This window comes from Falco peregrinus, chromosome 7 (genome assembly GCF_023634155.1).
Source record: "Falco peregrinus isolate bFalPer1 chromosome 7, bFalPer1.pri, whole genome shotgun sequence".
In the NCBI taxonomy this organism is placed as follows: Eukaryota; Metazoa; Chordata; class Aves; order Falconiformes; family Falconidae; genus Falco; species Falco peregrinus.
In genome coordinates, this window is record NC_073727.1 from 3,824,801 (window position 1) to 3,840,429 (window position 15,629).

The window sequence follows — 15,629 nt, forward strand, 5'->3', positions numbered from 1 at the left end:
ACATATTCAGGGAAAGTGTTCGAACTCTCACATTTGTATTCATTTTACTCTGACTTGACTGGAATCATAAAAGGAATGTGTAAACGAGGAGAGCCTGTTGCTGAAATGAAGTTGAATTTTTTTCCCCACAGAAACTTGGGTTCATGACAGCTTTTTGTTGGGCAGGACATTAGCCTTTTGTAATTTATTGCTTTTAGATTAAATCTGGGGAAACTCAATATTGCAGTTGAATGATTAGAGCAATACCCCTTGGAGTAATAAATTTTCTTTGGTGCTGTGCATCTCCCGATCATGTTTCCCTTCTAATTACATTTACATAAATGATATTCTGCAAAATTAAATTAACATTCAAACCGTTACGCTGGCAAGGAGAGACAAAAATTAGTTACAAACTTACATCCCTAAAAAACTGAAATGACACCTCGTTCTTTCCATGAACAGCATCACAGCTATCCCCCAAAGCGTCTCACACACGTCTAATCAGACTAGTTGTTACTCACGGACCTAGACACTCTGCTCCCCCTTTCGGAAGTTTATAGAGGAAGGTCCTGCTTTCCACAGGGTCTCATTAAATAGAAGCAATTGGTGACAATCCAAATTCGGTCAGCGAAGTGCTCTATTCAGACTAGATTTGATTTCTACAGTTTTGGCCACAGCCCTTCCTCAGGGCTTCCCTGTCTTGGCTCCTGCTCACCATTCCTCTAGTACGGAGCCAGAAGGTGCTTGGCGGGGCTCCCTGTGAACTTAGACTCAGTGCTGTGCTAACACCCTCCTGACCAAGCTGAAGAAAGATGTTCTTGCTCTTCATACATCCACGCCGTCGCGCTGGCTGGCCAGCCGCGCCATGCCTCCCTGGGCTGCTCTCCAACCGACGCGGGGTCTCACGGAGATGGCTGTCACTTGCCAGGAGGAGGGACCCCGATCCCGATGAGAAAACCAAGATTGCCAGCCCACTGCTGCCGCATGGAGCCAGTCTTCAAACAGCTTTTCCAACACCTGAAGTCTGAATGGACTGCGATATGTAGTTGATTTGCCTAAGGTCACTGATCTCCTGGATACTTTATTTTCTCCTCAGCACCGTACGAGGAATGGTAGCTTTTCCAAAGAAAAATGCTTTCCTAAGACCTGCTTGGAAAGGCATTATTTTTGCTGTCCGGGAGAGGATCTGCCCCTTCAGATGCCCAATCCCCTTACAGAGTATCTCCTCTACTCTCTTTTGTCTTTCCATACCATTAACAAACCATAAAAATACTCACGCAAAGAACACGTTCTGTTCTACCAGCGTGAGGCACAACTTGATTTTCTCTGTTGACCGTGTGCGCACTGCACTGAAGATCACAATATTTTCCTTTGGGAATGTGATTACTGAACCCCTCCCTTAAAACGAAGAGCATTTACCACCACATCTCCACTGATACCAATTCTTAGGCAAGTATACTCAAACAACGTCGAGGCATGGGTAACGGAAAAGGGAAAGAACAATCAATATTTACTATATGGCACATATACATACATACACAGTCACATCTGGAAGTAAATGTCAGCTCTACTGCAAGGGTGTCTACTTGAGTGTGAGTATACTGTGTGCAAACGGCATATTTCAAGGGGGGAAAATACAATATCTGGAGAAAAGAATTAATGTAAAAATGTCAAAACTGCTGATTAAATAAAGACTGTGTATACATGATCCTACTTTTCAGTTGGAAACCTGGATGATTTCAACATTTCAATTTTTGAAAACAAAGTTTGCATTCAGCGATTGAATTTCCTTGCTGAAACATACCAACATTTGCATTTTAGCATATTTCAGTTTCCTTGGCAAAGAGAGTGCTGTCTTTTTTCCAAAAAAAGAATGCTGGGCAGCCTGGCATTTGTTTGAAAACCTAATTTAATTTTCCCTAAACTTCACAGTTTCTGTATTTCTATAGGTCCTACAAGAAATACAGTTAATTAGTTATAGACATAACATTTAGAGACCATATTTTCTCAAAGTGTTTGATTGCAGCAAGTCATCTGCATGACAGTCCCCCTTCCAGGACTGCATTTCATTCCTGCTCGCTTCACCCTGGTAAACACAACGTGCCAAACACTCTAGAATTTCTGTTAAATAAGCTCGTCTCACAGTGTTATGGCCCAGGCCCATTCAGAGCCATAATTGAATTCTTTGGCACACAAATCGCTTGGAAAGACTGGGCTGATTTATATGTTTAGGACCATATGACAAACATCTGTTTCACTGCAAGGAATGCTAGGGTATAACCACAGGTACCGAACGCAAATCACGTAGGAAATCTTGGTGCAGGTTCATTAACCACAACTCCTGGAAAGGACGTGAGACCCAAATTTCCATGTAATGGAACAGACTTGTAGCCCGTGCAAGCCTATGATGAACTTTCTGCAAAATCTATGAGTCAACGAAAATTCAGAGCAGTCAAGGAGATGGGGAACACACTAGCACCAGACCAGCAGGTACGTTTGCAACGACAATGTTACACAACCAAATTCAGTAAGCTTTTCCTTCCTCAAGGACTCCAAACTGTAGCTCTAGACGACAGAACAATGTAACTAAAATGTCATAACTAACTTCCGCTGTTAGCATTAAACTTTAATTTACTTTATTTGATCAGCCTCTTATATTATTCCCATTATCATTGCCATGGTATTTCCCCCCCGTATTTAAAAACCAGCGTAACTTCAAGACACATATCAGCGAAGCACAACAAATGTATGTCTGAGAGAGCACTCAGTGAATGATGGGAGAATCCTTACGATTAAGAAAAGCAGCAAAGCGAGTATGTGAGGCTTCAGCAGCGTTATCAAACATTCATGAGTACACACGGGTGTGATTCAGATGGCTGAGGTTATCAGACTCCAGGCGCATTGGACAGTGCCTGTGAATAAGCCAAGACCATCTGCCATCCCCAAAGAGAAAAAATAAATCCATCGAGAAGCAGGGCTCTTTACAAGCTTTCTGAAAAAGCTCCACAGTGGCATCCTAACATTTTGAAAGGTTGTGTAAAGCACAGGTACCTTATTTAGCTCCTGATCCAGAAGAACCATAGTTCTAAGGAACACAGGAGGGAGAACTACAAATTTATCAGAAGGTGTCTCGATGACAAATGCAAAGAACACCTGAAGGGGTGGCTGATTCTTCCTGTTGTTCAGGGTTGCTGGAAAACTGTGATCATATTTCATCTCTCAGGAATACCACAAAGAAGAGGAGATCCAAAATTGCATTTGGAGACTGTCAGGAGCAACCAGAATAATTATGAGCTAATTTTACCATATAGGTCAGGCTAATCCCTGCATATCAGAGACTGTATTAATAAACACTCTTGACCACTTCAGCACGTCTCTCATTGATCACCCTTCAGCACCTGGTTTGAGAGAGAACCCAACTGCCCAGGGGATGGGATGGGATGGGATGGGTGTGGAATGGCTGCAATTTTGGGCTGCTCTGCTCAGAAAGCAGGGGTTCTTTTTTACCCTGCTGGTACAACCCTCAGGGATGCAGGGACTCCCGTGGGCAGGCTGCTGGAGCTGCGAGGGGAGCACCAGCGCACGCACAAGGCATGGCAGCAATTACGAGGAGCTTGAAGCTGGCTCTCACAGTGCCCATGTTCCTCCACTTCTGCATTTGCAACTGCCTGATTTTTGTTGTTGTTGATGGTGTTTGAAGATTAAATGTTATGTGCAACAACAGATGTTAGTGATCTCATTCAGAGCTGAATACCTTTTTACACATGGTTTGGTTGTGCACCAGGGGCCAAGAACTTTGGCTGTAGACAAGCAAAATCAAAATCTGTTTTAACTGGCATATTTAGCCCATTGTCTATAAACATTTGCATTACGAGAATGAGATCAAATCTGGCAAGGGACATTATTATGTCGTGAAATATATTTGCCTATCACAAAAGAATGACTGAAAAAGAGTGGAGAAGTGGTGATTACTGAGCTGTGTACCAGTGGCCTATATCTGCTCAAAAGCTTTACTAACTGCATGCAAACACTATCTTGGGGAACAGAGTCGCAAACGTATGTATTGAAAACATCCGAGGCAAGGACATTCTTCGAGGAATAAAGAAAGGAAATACTAGAGTTTGGCAGCTCCCGTCCTGCTTTGATTGGATGGGTGGCAGCTATTAAAGGGCAGTGCCAAAAAGATCAGTGTTAGGCTGGATGGGATTTCCCCAGGAATATGAAAAACCACAGGCCAGGATACAGAAATGCTGCGATACTGATCCATTTTTTTCAAGCAGTCACAGGTTCTTAATGTAAATACCTGCAGATCACATCAGGAGGGAATCACCAGGAAGGTGTCCCAGGAGCTGTTGTTAGAACTAATGTATTTAAGGATTTATATTACTCTTGTTAGCACCATGGGAGCGGTGTTCTCTTTGGCACAGTGAAGGAAGCAGCTTGAGAAGGAAATGTAGGGTTTCAAGGCATGAAGATGCAACTTGCGCATCAAACTGCTTTTGATGGATTAAAAACTGGAATCAATTGATAAGAAAAAGGCTGCGAGTATTTGACTTGTCTCAGGAGAACTCCTTGGCAATCTCAGACACCTTTGCAAACTGCATTCAAACTGTAAGAAAAATGCATTTCTCAAAGAAGCAAAGACAAGAAGTAAGAATCTAGGTGGCATTGAACAGTATCATAGAAAAACCCAAGGGAAAACCACACAACAGCATTAGGATTTCTGAGGAATCTAGTGCACTCACTACTGCCTTCAGTGAGCTAACACAAAAAATACCCGAAGCAAATCCATGTCTCTTCTAATCTACAAGAGAAAGATGACACTCTGCCCTCCCCAAAACCAAACACAAAAGCCACCCAAATCCCAACCCTACGTTTACATTCACTAGAAGAGGAGGATTTCTGTGATTTCCTTCCAGAACCCTGTCCCAAAGGGGCAGGGGCTCTGCTGGGTCCATGAGGTAGAACACAGACACCAGCAGCATCTCCGTAAGCGCCCCAGCGACCTGCTCAGCCTCAGATGTGCCCCAGCAGGAACCGAGTGCTCAGTAGGGTACAGAAAACGTTCTTCCCTGCGGCCCATGGACAGGGACCTGGGGGACACGAGTAGCTATCACGGAGGGAGTCCCACTGCCTTCAAGGTTCATCACACACAGCCAGCGTTGTCAGAACCGAGCTCTTCCCGTAGAGGCAAAGGAGGTTTGATGGCACAGTGCTGGAGAAGCCCTTTTGTGTCTCTTTGGTGCAGAGCACAGCATTATTCCCAGAATCAGAAACCTGTTCTTTGGCTAGAATCAAAACATTTGATTGTGTTTTGCTGTGAAAACATTGTGATTTGCTGTCTTGTCTATGATTAATGTTGGTCTTTCAAAAAAATTGTTTTCCTTTATGCTATGTAAATAAAGCTTCTTCCCAGCACTGTTGAAACGCTGGCTTTCATTATACGTGGCAAAGGAGAGGCTGATGGTGCTTTATGCAAGCACCACAGACATTTCTGGAACATGAAATAAAAAATAAGAGCAAGTAGCATTAAAATGTTCTTTGAGCTAATTTCTCTAACCAGAATATGAAAGTTCTTTTTCATTTAGCGTATATGAACAGCATTCAAAGCAAAATAAAAATAATTCTGAAACTGAGTATTTTTCTGGAATGGAGTCACAGTGCTGGAACAGAGTCAAAGTAAAACCTTCTTTTTATGACAACTGAATTTGAGTATTGGATTTCTTATTTGATGTGACATCTCATCACAAGATCCTCCAGGCACTGTGCATGGATCACCTTTAAAACATAAACATCCTAATATTATACTTCTGTTTCTCTGTGGTAGTAATAATTCACTTTCACATCAACTTCTTGGAAGGAAAAGCCAGAAGTGTCCACCACTTTTTATACTGTATACATCTCTTAAATAAAGGCGATCACAAAGACTCTTTCCCCTCCCACTGGCTATGTTGCAGTGGCAACAACACTGCTGCTGGCTTTCACAGAAAGGGTTTTCCAACAAAGTCTGTGGAAAAGGAACAGTTCTTCAGGCAGAGTGGGGCTGCGTGACTGCACTGACTACTGTCACAGTTTGCCAGTCACATCATCAGCTGATGGTTTGTTTCTGACTGGTGAACTTTGAGCATGGTTTAATAGCTGAGTCAAAGCACGAAAAATTCTCAAGATCAGCTAAACCTCAGCAGACCTTCAGGTGTGTGGATCACAGTTTGGAAACTACTGATTTAATCCACCTCCCATCATGATGGCTAACAACTGTTCGTACCACGTCCCTAAATGGCCTAACAAACTCAGTTTGGGCAATGTGAGAGGTGAGTAGTATCGAGATCTTACTGTTTACTGAATAGCAATGTGATGCATATGCCTTAGATGACATCAAAAAAGTGCATCATTTTAAGAAGATCAAAAGTCACAGTTCCTTCCAGAAAAGAAAACTAGTTACATCAAAATAAAAGGAAGCATCCTCAAGTTTCTGTCTGTTACTAGCCTGAAGAGTCTGATTAAACATGGAGATACTTCTGCATTAATGTTTATTTTTAACAGGAACTTTAAAGTTTTGGTACCAACACAGCCTTGTTTGCTATAGATGTGTGGCAACTTAGAGCTATACAAGTTCCACACACCCAGGCACCACGAGGCTGAAATTCAACCTGCCATTCAACAAAGACCTCCCTATTTCATACCAGCACAAGGCAATCATATTTTCCTGACCATCCAGGACCTTCTCAGACCCCATCACTACGTCTCTGATCCTCTCTACATTGCCCTCTACCCTTTCCGCTACACAAGTACTAACTCACAAATTATTGCTCACAATTTTTTTTTTTCTTCTTTGCTGCACCGTACCTAGAGAAACATTTTCTGATCTCCCAGGTGTCTATTCTGTCACATCTTCAAATCCCCAGAGAGATTATTTTTTTAAAACATTGTGCATTCTTTGAAATGGAAAACATTTGCATGCTCAAATTAAAAAAAAAGGCCAAAAGTCAGTGGACTCTTGACAACAGATCTCCTTGACTTTTCAGAAACCCTTGTCATGAAGAACGTAACCTGACTGCTTCCCTCTTTCCCACACCTCCCCGCAGTGAGTCGCTGCTTCAGGCAGGGAACACGGTACTGTAACTAATCTGAAATGAAGGACAACATTTAACCTACGGTCCCTCATATTCAGAACAAATAACTGTCTCTGTGTCCCTTGCGCATGTTTGATGGAGTCAGAAACAGGTTATTAACAAAGAATCACTCCATAAAAATGAACTCACTCCAATCAGTCTTCTGGCACTACAACATCAAGGGGAGATGCCAGTCAAGCAGCTAATATTAAACCGGTAAATCTTTACCTATTTAGGATGCTTTAATCATTTCCTATGAATTAATACCATAAAATGTGATTTATAGCTTAAGTAGGAAGATCCTTATAACCATTAATACACAAATTCAATCAACAGACATTTGGAAATTACAGATTCGCTGGAGCTGCGTGTTGCTCAACAGAACCCCCGTCCTGCCCCCTCCTCTGCAGGGAAAGCAGGGCTTCGAATGATGCCATAGGTGCAGTTTCATCAATGCTGTGTTCCAAGAAACCTCCTTACACAGCCCCTCTTCAGCAGATGGTCTTCTTAATTTGGTACAAGGTACAAGATTTATAGACAGCCCTCAGCGACATGAGAAGTGCTTAAGGTGTCAGATGAAGCAATAAACAAATGGGAGAGCAATGGGCTCCCAGAAAACAAATTCTCTAACCTTTCAAGGATTGCTGTGACCCTGCTGGTCCCACACATGCATCTGTGAGAAAATACCAAGTTATTTGGGGTGGGTTTTTTAACATGGAAAAGTTATTTTAGTTTTTGTTTAGTTTTGCTGCGAATTATTAATGGCAGTCAGTGAGGCCATTTAAACATAAAATCCCAGATATGTTTGGCTTATCAGAAACAGAGGTCTGCATGCAGTCTATCTACCGCAACCTCCAGTACACCCAGAGATGGCCTGGCTGTTTCCTTCTGTCTCTCAGCCTCTAACACCTTCTTGTGAATGTCTTGTCACCACTGTGTACCAAACGTGGCTAAAATCAGGGACGCTTGTTCCACATTCCCTCCTCTCTGTCTACTTGGTCTCATCTAGTCCTGGACATCATTTATGTTTCTCTTTCCTTTGCCCTATACATACAGGCTCATACATCTGGTGGTCCTTCCCCTGTGTCACTGGTTCGAATGTCCTTTTTCCTCCCTGGTGTCCCTGCAGATCCATACACACCGTATCCCTTAAGTATGTACAAAGGACCAATTTCATCCTTTTCAAATTCGAGCATTTGCTTTAGGTGCCTGAAATAGAAAATGAGTTGCCCTTTGCTTCCTGCTGCCTTTATCATCCATGAAGAGAGACAGCATGTTGACAGGCTGACTCGGGTTTTAGCTGAGCAGAATTGCTCTTTGGAGATACCTCCTGGTTTCTACTGACAAGAGAAAGCTGAGGGTTACTGGCTTTCTAATGCATCACTAAAGTGCTTACAGGGGATGGACCCAGGACAAAGTACAGGCATTTTTCCAGTCCCTGGTTTGTGATATTTTTCCCTCTCAACCTCTGTTTCTTTTTTCAGGTTGCTTTGCCTTGTCTGGTTTACACGGATGATCTCATTTTACCTAAAAAGGAAGCTTGAGCCACCAGTCCAAGAACAGTTTTTTTGTAACACAGCTCTCAGGCGTGGAGAGAAGGCAGGTGACATGCTCCTTATGTATTATTGTATAGTTTTCCAAACAACTTTTTAACCTTTGACTGTTCCAAACTACCCTACTAGTACAGACTGATATTTATACTTCTGTGGAATGAAGGAGAAAAAACAGAAACTGGAACCTCGAGTACTCATCCAGTAGCTGAGGGCAAGAGCTTTTCCTAGAGCTAGAAACCACTGCAGAGAAGGACGTGCTAAGATTTTGCCTCAGGGCATTGAAAACTTCCCTTTCTCCTGCTCCATCTTTTCCCTTCTTCCCTCATCCCTCCTCCAGCATATGTCTGCTAAAGATCTCAGCCTCAGGAACAGAACTGGGAGGAAGCCAATCTCCAGTTCATCCTGGGAGTTCGATTTAATTTTTCATACAGCCCGACTGCGTCTTTAGGATTGATGTACGTCCCGACCAGGCTGACAAAAGCAGCGCTGGTTTTCCTGTGGAGCACCAGCGCGATGGAGTCTCAGAGGCAACCTGATACGGTTGCTACTGGTCCAAGTGCAGCAGCACTGACGACAGCATCCAGCTTTGTTATAGACAGAGACGTTGCCAGAATGTCCATTAATTTCAGCGGTACCAGACTAGGCCCGTGGAAACAAGATGGAAACGATAAAAGTCAGGGAACGCAATACAAGTGGGAAGGCGGACAGCACGTTTTGAGAGAGGATGGAGAAGATGAAACACGCAGTAAAAAGGATGGGTAGGTGCAGAGAAAGGACAGTTATTACAGGAAGAGCAACAGACATCGTCCTGAAAGGAATGCAAGGAAATTTTATAGCTGTTGTTCAGAAGTATCTTCTTCTCCTTACTAGAAGGGTTATGATTGATGATGATTCATTTTTTACAAATGAGACATTTAGCTCAGAGTGGTTTTGGAGGGTTTGCAAGGAAAGAACAGCTGTCTATGGCAGGAGGAGCTGGTTGGATGGATCAGACTGCAAGTTCAGCTGCTTTTGTTCCTAACACCTATAAAAACTTTTAAAGAAGAATCTTTCTTACACAGAAAGATGTAAAAGAGGAGGAAAATGCATATACAAAGAAATGGAAAAAAGGAACTCTATAGTAAGGGCTTTGGCTGTTCTCTTTATTTAATGTCATGGGATTATGAATTCTCCTCATGCTCTCTAAATGAAGTCTCTAAGTATGTATCTTTGCATGCCAACACAGCAGCAATAGCTACAGTTTGATCACTGTGAACATTGTACTGGCTGCATTTTCAACCCATCTCAGCACCCAGCAGCTACTGATTCTGTTGCCAAAGGAGGAGACCCACACACTTTCCCACCTGCATCCTAATAATAGAGATTATGCTGGAAAATACAATCAAAACAGGAATGATTTGACTTGGTAGAAACAAGACAACCCTGTGTCTGTTGAGCACGTCTCACCTTAAGTCTGGATCAGTGAACCTACAGTGAAGGTCTAACTTACAGACTGTAGCACACTTCAGTGAGTCAGCCGTTTAAATGCAGTATTGCAGTCCAAATACCTGTTCACTGAATATTATTATAATTTAGGAGTGCACAAGGACATGAGAAGTGCTAGCAGGGCAGTGATTTCTGGAAAGGAAATATCTGACAGTCAGGTAAATATTCACCTCAACATAGATTAAAACCAGCAGTACCTGCACTGTTGAACTTCATCTTCCACACTGCTGCCCCCAACACACGCATTTATACACCTTTGTTCTGTACTCTTCAAAAGTGGACAAGCACAATTTACTGTAGGAAATTGAAAATGTAAGCTCTTGGCTAATGTCAGCAAAACGAAACAAAACAAAAGAAACCAATTTGCTTGCCCATCAAAAATACAGCATCACATTTAACGGAGACCACATAGTTGCAGTGGGAAACACACTATACTCACTTAAGACCCAGTTCATTAAATATTCCCTATATTCTTGGTATAAGAAAGAGCAGACCACATGTGTGGGGGAGCATAATTTCCTGGAGGCAACATTTTATCTTTGATTTCCATTAGGTCTTTCATGAACACACCACTCAATCCCCTCTGTCTAACTGCCCCTGCTGTGCCAGTGATCATATAGTATGTAATGTCAAGTTTGTCTTCGTCAGGACTGGGATCAATTAGAAGGCCCAATATTCAAATTATGTGCTCGACTCCCAAAGCGTTGCCACACTCCTTCCCTGAGAATAACAGAAGTATGTCAAACTTCCACCGCACATGGTTTTTGGACTGCATTTTGCATTATGTTTTCACGCTAACCCAAACCAAATTTGCCCCCGCTGCTTTGCGCGCCCAGGAGGGCTCCGGGCAGGAGCACCAGATCTCACCGGTGGCATCTCCGTTAGGGGATGACTCACCAGGCTCCATAATTAACAACGGGCTGCAACCTCTTTAGGAGATGAGTCATCCCACAGACGGGCTGAAAAACTGCCTAAACATGCTCATTTCTCTCTGGTAACTATAAAATATTGTCTTTGTTGACTGGGCTATTAATTTATTGAGGTGGGATTAACCTGGGACACAATTACAAGTTGTCAGGAGAGGCATGTGGAATCAGCGTGTGGAAATCCCACTGTGGGAGCTGCCATCACTTCAGCAATACCCCCAGAACCAGGATCCAAAAAACCCCCCAACATATTATGAGGGGCACAAAGTTCACGAGCTGCTCCTGAAATCTCCAGCCTCAGGGAAGAAGACAGTAAAAGTTTGTGAATATAAACAGGGACTTTACGGGAACTTGACAAAACCCATACTTTTATAGTTATTTGCACATAATTGCCCGTCACATAATTCACTGCAGAGGAGAGATTCCCTTTGATTCCAGTCAGAACTGGCGTAAGCCCAGGGGTTTCTGCGCGGGGAAGCAACCCAACCCCAGCCACTTCAATCTGGTCTGGGGAGCAAAGGGACGTCCTACCACCCCGCCACACCGAGGGGCCAATTTATCCGGCTTCTTGTAACTCGGCTTTAGCCATGATTTGTAACGGAGACTGACTTTATTCCTATCTGTTCTCTCCAACAAATAAGCTTTCAGTTTATGTCCCTTCACTGGCTCCCTCCCCCTGACCTGAAACCACTCTCCTGATTAACGAGATATGGAAAGTTTTCGGAATAGGGCCAAACTGGGGGGAGATTTTGGTTTTTGGCTCTTTTCAGCTTGCACAGGGCTGTATTATGGAAGGCTGTCTTGCTAGTCAGAGCAAGAAAACCTTGCAAATGTTACTGTGGAGTTTCATCAAAACTGAAAGAGTGTGCAGAATTCTTTTGTTGACTCAAAAATATGCATCACTAACCCCAATTCATTCACCCTGAACCAAATAGCTACAAACATTCATTTTAACAATATATGGGCCTTAAGAAATGTGTAATTTCACAGCAGCAACAGAACATTTATATTGTGAACATTAACCTAACTTCTAAGCTCCTGTAGGAAACTCTAAAATTGTTTAGTAAGAAGGGCTTTCTAAGCTGAGAATCAAGCTGTGAGAAAGAATAAAAAAAGAGCATTCATTTAAACATTTTCAGAAGCCCCTAAAAATGCCGTTTTCACACAGTAAATCCGCTGCACTTGAATGTCTTCTGGCTTTCTGAAAGGAATGCTCTTCACTGGGATGCAGCCTGCTGTGGTCAAGTATGATGCAAATAAAAGTGTTGCTAATGGTGATTGAAAAGGATTCCCACTGCTGCTGGCCAATGTTGGTTTTAGATAGGCCAACTCTGTCGAACGGAGAGCGACAGGAGACAGCAAACTTTCTCTTAACGCTCTCTAAACTTTGAGTCACCTCTCTTCCCTTCCTTTTAACACTAGCCTGCCCCGTTGTTTCTCTGCGGAGCTTTATATTAACTCAGTCTGGACCAGACTACCACTGGAAATGTAAAGTTACAGATTTTCAAACAAACGGGTTGACACAAAAAAAGAAACGAACCATGGGAAGGAGCGTTAGCATAGCTGCGAGTCAGCAAGCTCAAACACTTCCACACCCTGGGTCAGCCCAAGAAACAAAGTTGTTACTCAAGAATAAATACCCAGACATCCACTTTAACCGTGACGCTTTGTATTGACAGCAGCTATCGGCAGCAGGGCTTGGCTGTGTCAGGCGTCTTGTCTTTCTAAGAAAAATCAGCTTTGCACAGGCACACAGCCACTTTATTCCGAGAGTAAGTGGCCACCCTAAGGGCAGGCAGCGAGGCTGAGGCAGGGATTCGGAAATGCAGGGATTTGGCTTCTGTTTCCTCCATCTCTGTTCAAGGCATCAAGCGCAAGACATACCTCTCCTCCTCAGCAGGACTGGACTTTTCATGGCTTTTCTGCCTTGCATGCTGCAGGTTCAGCACGGCTTCACGGAAAACTTCCAGTAGTGGCTGACAGTTTTAACTGGGCTCCGTCTCCCCTCATAGCTCACTAATTACATTGCCTTGAGACTTCAGAAGTATCTTGTACCTTCAGGCTCAGAGGGTACTTGGTAATCCAGGCCCTCGGCTGCAGTGAAAGAAAATCAATTAATGAAATTAAGGAGGAGAAAAAAATCAGAAAGAATTAAGGGAAACCTGTTTTTCCTGCAGGTGGACTTCAGCTGCCTGAGCACTAAAAGAGCACGTATATCCCGGGCTTTGCAACAGCAACGACGCTGAGGACTTGCGGGGTGCTTCTGTGGTTTTACCTGGGCGTACTGGTGTCTCCCCACACCTCACTGGTCTCTCTCCCCTGGCCCCAGCCAGAGAGCTCATACGGCTGCATGGCTGCGGAACCTGACCCAGATGAAAACCACCCTGAGAAAACACAAGAACAGGCTCCCTGGGCCGGGGCGATGGTTGCCTCAGCCGAGATGCTTGCCCAAGAGCACAACTTTCGGAGTTTGAATAAGTGTATCAGCCTACAGCCTCTGAGGTGGGAAAAGCGGGGTGTGAAGGCGGGGGCAGCAGGAGGTTACACATTTTCCCTAGGACCCAGCTGCCTGATTTCTGCCCCCGCTGAACAGCAAGGCTGACATGCTTTCTTTGACCCAGGCTCTCTTGACTGGTCCACCCCAGCATGAACCATGGGCCCCACCAGCATCTGCTAGGATTTCAGCTGTTCTGTGCTGTGTTTACTCACTCTGGATGACTCAACAGGGGGCACAGAGGAGAAGATGAGCCAAAACTTGAATGTACTTTTAAAGGAGATTTTGATGGTTGTGAAATACTTTACATTCAATGTATACAACCCCAGCAACAAAGCCGCCCCTTCTTGGGCTATTTTCAGTATATAAGAGCATATCAAGGTCCAGGAGACAATCTCACAAGGCACAATGCAAGTAGTAATTGGTCTTTCTTCACACTGCTCTTTTTTGATCAGTCTAGCTCAGCCTTCTTCAGCAAAATGCCAAGATGTGGATCAAAGACACCAGAGAGCAGTCACCTTCAGTCCCCAAAATACACGCAGATGTGCAGCAATTCTTGATGTGGGGTAGATTGTTTTTTTTCCTATCCTCTCACAGGTACCTATTGCAAGTGGTAATCATTTTTGCTATATTTTAACATAAACTTAGAATTGCATCAATGACTGAAAAATACAACTGTCACACCTCACAGATATTCATCCATCCAGTCCCAGCCTTTGGCACGCTCTGGCACGCAGCTGAGAGGGTAGCTAGTGCTCAGTCACCACCACAAGGGTACCCAGCCTGTTCTCTCTACCTGTGGAGTCTGGCTGGGCTGCTGAGAAGGCGAATGTGCCAACAACTGCTTTGCTAAGAAAAATGTAAACTGCCCAGAAGACAGAAGCCTACAAACCATGGTGAAACTCTCATTTTGCACTCAGAAGTGAGAGCGTGCAGGCACTGTGCAAAGCAGGCATGCAGGACTTCTGGAGCCAAGTGTTTTGCTCTTGATCTAAAAGCAAAGTACCTGGGCAGCGGGTTCACAGCCCTCCCTTCTGCCTGCAGTCACCAACACGCTTCCCAGCTTGCTCAGGAGAATCCTCACGCTAAGCAAAGAGCCTCACAGATCACTAAAGCAGGGATGCGCTGGGCAGGTATTCACTGAGCAGAGGATGAAAGCTCAGCCTGGCTCCCAGGGAGGCTCCCAGGTCAGAGAGACAACAGGCCTGTGGGCTACAACACACCCTCTGAAATATGTTCAAATGCCAACCATGAGTGCTGCAGAAAAATATGGTGAAAGGGCAAACAATGCAGCTCCGCCGGTCGGGGCAGCGCTGCCGCAGCTCGGGGCTCGCCATGCCGTGCGCTGCTGGTGTAGCCCCAGTGGCCATAAAACACCAGCCAAGATGTTTGTCTGGTTTTCCCCCCTCTAAATCACAGGGTGAGGAAATGAAATAAGGAAGAAGAGCTGAGGAGAGCAGGTAAGGAGCTGTGGCACCCAATGCCCTGGCTTTCCTGTCTTGCTACAGCTCTCCTGACTTTTAATGTATTCATTGCACTGACCAGACGACGGCCTCATCTTCACCCTCCAGATCTCACCGAGCAACCAGGATCTACCTCAAGAATTACCAAGCTGGAAGTGTCTAAAGACAAGCCTGTGCATCTCCTACTTATTTCACTCCTATCTCTCCACCAAGTTATTCTGCTCTCTTCTCCCTCTGGTCACCTTTTCCAGGTTCCCACTGCGCTCGTTTTAGACCCTTACAACAGCAAGTTACCTCTGTACCACTGTCTGCAACCCCATCTCAAATGCACCATTGGCTTTACAAGAAACTAAACATGCAAAAAAGACCCCACTACGACTTTTTTCTTGGGCCCAACAGAATTTTAATAAAGACTTGGTTTCCTGATGAACTAACAAATATCTTTTAAAATGAGGGCATAGGCTGGGACTTGGCTTGGTGGCAGGAGCCACCTCCTTGTGCCTGGCCTTTCCCCCAGTAAAAACAGGGTTGCTGAACACTCAAAGAGTTGCAATTGAAAGAACCTAAGTGGGAGAAAGAAATCTTTGTGTTAGGAAACTTCTCAGTATATCGCACAA

General features: G+C 44.1%; 1 long non-coding RNA gene across 1 annotated transcript in view; it reads right to left on the reverse strand.

The window, feature by feature from the left end:
- Positions 1-12,950: 12,950 nt before the first annotated feature.
- Positions 12,951-15,629, reverse strand: part of LOC114010947 (uncharacterized) — a 199,245-nt gene continuing 196,566 nt past the window's right edge. The window contains exon 5 of the long non-coding RNA XR_003552655.2: positions 12,951-13,149. This is a non-coding gene — a long non-coding RNA (uncharacterized LOC114010947). The remainder of the gene's footprint in view (positions 13,150-15,629) is intronic.